The sequence below is a fragment of the Petaurus breviceps genome, unplaced genomic scaffold (genome assembly GCF_028583685.1).
Source record: "Petaurus breviceps papuanus isolate PSGF00001 unplaced genomic scaffold, PetGlider_PUasm1.0 38, whole genome shotgun sequence".
NCBI lineage: Eukaryota > Metazoa > Chordata > Mammalia > Diprotodontia > Petauridae > Petaurus > Petaurus breviceps.
The window spans coordinates 85617934-85623933 of NW_027186304.1; the positions used below are offsets into that span (position 1 = coordinate 85617934).

At 47.1% G+C, this 6000-nt stretch overlaps 1 protein-coding gene across 6 annotated transcripts in view; it reads right to left on the reverse strand.

Moving 5' to 3' along the window:
• Nucleotides 1–746, reverse strand: part of STAU2 (staufen double-stranded RNA binding protein 2) — a 434298-nt gene extending 433552 nt beyond the window's left edge. For 4 of the 6 annotated variants that reach the window (XM_069100127.1, XM_069100123.1, XM_069100126.1 and 1 more), the window contains exon 1: nucleotides 589–746. The gene's annotated coding sequence lies outside the window, so the exon portion shown is untranslated. Of the gene's footprint in view, nucleotides 1–165; nucleotides 279–588 lie in introns of those variants that run through there. The other 2 variants (XM_069100124.1, XM_069100125.1) reach the window with 2 other exon arrangements.
• Between the last annotated feature and the right edge of the window lie 5254 nt (nucleotides 747–6000).

The following is a 6000-nucleotide window of genomic DNA, read 5'->3' on the forward strand; positions in this document are numbered from 1 at the left end:
CCTATTGAAGCCTCCCAGTCAGCTCCACATCAGCCCCACGCCCCTACACACACACACACACACACACACAAACACACACACACACTCACTCTCTCTCTCTCTCTCTCTCTCTCCTCTTCCAGACTCCCCGCACCCAGTTAGCGCTTAATAAATGCTTTATCTCACCTAATCCTGGAGCCCCTCCTCCAAGACCTGGTGGGCAACCTCCCCTACCTCTCCCGCTCAGGGTCCCAACCAAGCCGGCAGGAGGCGGGTCCCCTACTCACTTCCCTTCTCCATTCCCAATCACCTGCCCCTCCCCCTTCAAGACACCTGTCCCTCACCCCCCCCCCGCCCATTCATTCTCCTCCAGCCCGAAGTCTCCCCCCCCCCCCCCCCCCGCCCCCCCCCCCCCTTGGGCCCCCCCCCCCCCCCCCCCGCCGGCTCCGGAATGGGGGGGCCTGGGAGAGGCTGCGCTCGAGGTGAGCCCTCGCGCCCCACCCCCGCCGCTCAGCGGCGGCTCCCCAGCGCCCTCTGCCTCCCGAGCGGCCGGGGCTGACGCTGAGGTCGGGGGTGGTTCCGGGTGCTCCCCCCGGGGGGAGAATTTACCTTCTTCCCGGAGATAGTTTGGAGACACCTCCAACATTGGCAAACACTAAAGAGAACTGACCCAGCTCGGCCGCCGCCGCCGCCGGCTTCAACCACTCCCGCTTTCCCTCCCCCCTTCCTCCTCCTTCCCTTCTTGCTCCCTCCCTCCCTCTCTCCCTCCCTCCTCTCCCGCCCGGGCCCGCGCCACCCTCCCAACCGCGCGCCCCCTCCCGGCCCAACCGCCTACCCCCTCCCCCATCCACCAGCGCGCGAGTCTGGCCGCGTGCCGGCGCGACGAGCCCCGTAGAACGCGCGGGCCTGGGCGTACGCGCGGCCCCTCCCCCCCAGCCGCGCGCGCCACGCTCCAGCTCCCCCCGCCCCCCTCCTCTGCCAGCTCAAATGGTCGATTCCGGATGGCTGGGGCGGCCGGGGACTGGTGTGGCAGGGGTTGGAGGGGGAACTCGTCCATTGTTCCTGGGGCTTCGCGCGCCACCTGGCGGCCGCCGCGGAATCCCCAGCCTGGGGGCCCCCAAGGTGCCCGGGCTGCAGTCGCCGCTCGAGGGCGGCCGAGCCGAGCTGCCTACGAGGCGCTGCCTTTGCACTGATGAAGCCAGCCTGGGAGCGCTGCGGCTGCGGCTCCGGCCCCAGCGCCCGGCCCCGGCTCTCCGGAGGAGTGTGTGCCTTGTCCCTGGCGGAAGACTGGCACGCCGGAGGCAGACGCGACCCCTTCTTTCCCAGGCTTGCCCTTGCTCCCGTGTCGTCTCTGCTCGGTTACATGTGCCCGTTCGCGGGCCCACAGCCCCCCCCCCCGGGGCGCCAGGCTGGGCCTCGGGGCTCCCCGCACCCTCCCAGGTTCCAAGGGAGGAAGACAGGAACTTTCACCCCCAGGGTCCGGGAGCAGCAGGTGACACGCGGCGCATCCTGTCCGGACAAAGGGATACCTGTTTAGCTTTCAGGGAACAAACCAGGAGAACCAGAAATTCTTGGAAAGTCTCCTAGGCTTGTTCTTAAAAGATTCATCCCAGATTTGAGAAAGTGCCGCAAAACTAGAAGCGCTACCTTTGGGTGACTCGGTTTGGACTGGTTTTGCTTCCGCTTTGCAAAGGGGGAGGGGGCAGCTCAGAAAATTACCTTCCCCATCCTCACTTAAAAATAACCCCTGATTTCTGCCACCTTTTATCAGCTAAGAAGGCAAGAAGTCTGTTCTGATTGGCTGAGGGACTTAGGCATGCCCTGGGGCTTAAATAACAAATTAAGATAGTTGGAGCTTAGCTGTGGACCTGGCACCCCATAGGTGCCTAATGCATGCTTCTTGTTCTTATTGATGTAGGAATGGGAATCAAGTATTTGGCAGGGCAGAGAATACTGCAAGCATTCCAGCTAAAACTCTGAGATGGAGGGCCAGTGCTCTGTCCTCTCCTCCCTGTCCCTTCCAGCCCTATCAATTTAATATGTCTGCAACTTGAGGGCAGGTACTGTCCTTTTGCTCATATTTTTATTCCAAAGTAGCACTTTAAAAATGTTTCTTGCCTTTTATTTAAAGTGGGGTAGAATGATTGGGATGGGATTGAGTGGGATGTAGGTTGACACCTCCCCCCCCACCTCCACACACAGCCAACCCTTTTGTAGGGGGGTGGTCCATGCACCTGGAACGTGAATATGATTAGATTTGTTGATAGATTTTCTCTTCCTCGTTTTGTGGTTTTTTTTTTTTTTAATTCTTTGTAATGTAGGATAACTCTCTAGGAAGGAGAGGCGAGAAATACAGAAGAAAATTTAGGCCATATTTTTTTAAAAATCAATGAAAACATTTTAAATAAAAAGATATGATTTAAAACAGCCCCTTCTTTCCTATGTTCAGGACTCTTGGTGGCCCCATCTGGGGTTTTCTTAGCAAAAATAATGGAGTGGTTTGCCATCTCCATTTCCAGCTCATTTTATCGGTGAGAAAACTGAAGTAAACAGGATTAAGTTACTTGCCCAGGGTCACACAAGTAGTAAGTATATGAGGCCAGATTTGAACTCAGGTCTTCCTGGCTCTGCCCACTATGCCACCTGGCTGCCCTCTTCTCTCCTGTAAACAATCCAAACATTTTCCATAATATAAACCTAAGTTTGAAATCTTGGTTAATCTTGCAATTTAAACATCAGATAAAACACCAGATAAAGACATTATTTTATATGCAGGCCCTCAACAACTCAAGACTTGAATGTTTGCAGTAGTCTTCTGGTGGGTCTCCCTTTCTCTAGTCTATTCCACTCGAAACCATCCTCCATTCCTTAAAATGATCTTCCAACCAGTTTACACAGTAATTTGCTGGAGCTGGCTTCAGCAACTCTTGAGTATCTTGATTATTAAATTTTCACTGCAAGCATTCACACTTCCAAAATGTACAAACACAACCAATCAGGGCTTGGTTTACTGTTTTGTTGATTGTCTAGATTTAAGAAAGTGATGGAAAAAACGTTAAAGCAAATTAAACTTAGAAGTATGTCATGTGCACTTTTTTTTTTCCAGAGAACCAGTTGTTAAACATTTACCATCACCCTATAATAAACTCTAGTAGCTCCCTGTTACCTCAAAGATTGAATGTAAAATCTTCCATTTGGCTTTCAAAATCTTTCATAACCTGGCCTCTTCCTACCATCCCGCTGCCGTTCTTACACCTTATTCCCCTCCCCATACTCATACTGATCTTGAGATCCCTGACCTCCTTTCTTTCCTCACATTAGACACCATATTCTGACTCCTGAGCATTTTTACTGGCTGTCCCCAAAGGCTGGAAACACTCTTCTTTGTTCCTATCTCCTGACTTCCCTGGCTTCTTTAAAGTCTCAGCTAACATCTCACCTTCTCCAAAAAGCCTCTCCCAGTTTTCTTTTAATCTCAGTTCTTTTCCTCTGAGTCTTGCCCCAATTTATCCTGTACATAGTTGTTTGCACATCTCACTCCCATTAGACAGTGAGCTCCTTGAGAGCATCCCTAGTACTTAGCACAGTGCCTGGCATGGTAAGCACTTAAATGCTAGCTGACTAACCAGTTTTGTTTTGTTGTCCTGCCACATTATTCCAGAACCTACATAATCTTATAACTACAGGAACTGGAAACTAGGGTTGTTGTTTGTTTTTTAATATGTAGACAATCAGAGCTTGAAAACAAAAATGATTTTCAATAAGGGGGAAAAAAGAAATAAAATTGGCAGCACACTCTTAATTGAGCCATACTTTTTGGAAAATAAGGAATTATTCAAGGAAAGTCATTGAACTTTAATCCACTACTGGGTATATATCCTAAGGAAGTCAATGACATAAATATTCCAAAATATACACACATTTACCAAAATAATCATAGCAACACTTTGTAGTAGGAAAAATCTAGAAACAAACTGTGTTCTTTGAATCGGGAATACCTGACAAATTGTGTTTTATTAATGTAATGAAATATCACTGTACTTTAAGAAACAAATATTAATTCAGTGAAGAAAGCATAATCCAGTATAATATACACATGGTATATATGTGTATATAATATATAAATATGCTGTGAAATATGTATATGTATATTATCCTTGAAGTCATCATCTTGTGAGCTAATTCCTATGAAATGTGGAAAAGATGTCAGCATCCCCACCAACTGTCAAACCACCTGCCACCCACAGGGCAACTGGGACAGTCTAACTGAGATAGCAAAGCACCTTGGGGAAGAGACAGGACATGTCCCAGGCAAGTCAAACCACCACTGCCACCTGAACCATTATCTCCCTTCAGACTTCAGTGAAAACAGCTTAGGACCCTGGGCCCAAGAACCTTGGGAATAGTAATGCCTCCACTATAGTGCCCACAGCCATAATGCTAGAAAACATTCCCTGTGCAGATGCAGCTTGGCAATTGCTTCTGAAGGTGCTAAAGCCACAACTACTCAGGACCCAGAAAAGAAAGTTCCTGCTACCAAAGCTTTTTGCAGTGTCAAATGGTTCACTTTCAGAAAGTGATATCATTTTATCAGCAGCTCTGCTGGCTGCTGTATGTACCCTAAGGACCCTGGGACCTTTCCATCTGACTTAAAGCTGAAACCTTTCATATGTGTTGTCCCTTTCGCTAGAATGTGAGTTCCTTGAAAGCAGGGACCGTGTTTTATTCTTATTTGTATCCCTAGCACAGTGATTAATAATTCGTTTTTATCATCCATTCATTCATTCACACAATGGCTACAATAATGTAACCCATAACAGCACTAAAAAGCAGTTGAACACGAATTATAAAAAGCAACCTTGGTTCTGGAGAATGAATAATGAAACACACCTTCTTCCTCTCATTAGAGATGTGAAGGACCATGAATGTGCAATACTGTATATTTTGTCAATCAAGAGTGCTGAATTGGTTAATTTTTAACTATTTTTCTTTGTTGCAAGGAAAAGTTGAGAGGTTGGGGCTCAGCGACAGAGGGCTGTGATGTGAAAATTAAAGGCAATAATATATATTTTTAAAAGAAACACTATTGTCCTATTTTTTTAAATTATGTCCACTGACAAATTGAGCATTTCAAATTTGTCTGTGCTTCAATCTTATTCTCTTTTCTCCATAGTTTCCTAAAATGGGTCCCAGCTCTCTTAATTTTTTATCTCACACACTCATAGGATTGGCAAAGATAAAGATTTTCATATTGAAAACACTTTAATGCATCAGCAGAGGAAGTTTCCTTACTGGGAATTCCCCACACCAATAAAAACAGGTTTTGACACACATACAAAAAAGAATTCCAAAGGTGAAGAGGAGATGAAGGCACAGAAAAGGGTATTAAAAAAAAAGGGGGGGGGAGGGGAAGAGGGCAGGGTATGCTGTAAGGCAGGTTCCCCACCCCTGCTTTAAGGAAACCAGGTAGTTCTGTTTGGCAGGACCTTAGAGGGTAGAGAGTAGTAAGTCATAAGGCTAGAAAGATAGGATGTATCACTTCAGTAGTTAATAAGATTACCAAAAGAGACAGTGTAGAAGGGGAAAGCACCAAGGACAAATCCTTGAGAAACATTATATTAAAGATTAGGGGAAAAGATGAGCAGCCTGGGAGAGACAAAAGGAATGGTTAGAGAGGTAGTAGGAGTGTATAGTTTTTCTGAAGCCCGGAAAAGAGAGTATCCAGTGCATAAACTGTCAAATGCTGCAAAGAAGTCAATAAGGATGAGGATTTTTAAAAGGCTATTTAAAAGGAATCTTGTAATCAAGTAGTCGTTATTCTGTTTTATGAGGGCAGAGTAATGAGAACTGTGCTAGTAATGTTTAACAACCAGCTCTCTGGGTGGGAAAAGTACCCACAACACACTTCTAAATTTAATCTGCATCATTAACATTTTTCTTCTTCTTCTTCTTCTTTCTCCTTCTTTCTTCTTCTTTCTCCTTCTCCTTCTCCTTCTCCTTCTCCTTCTCCTTCTCCTTCTC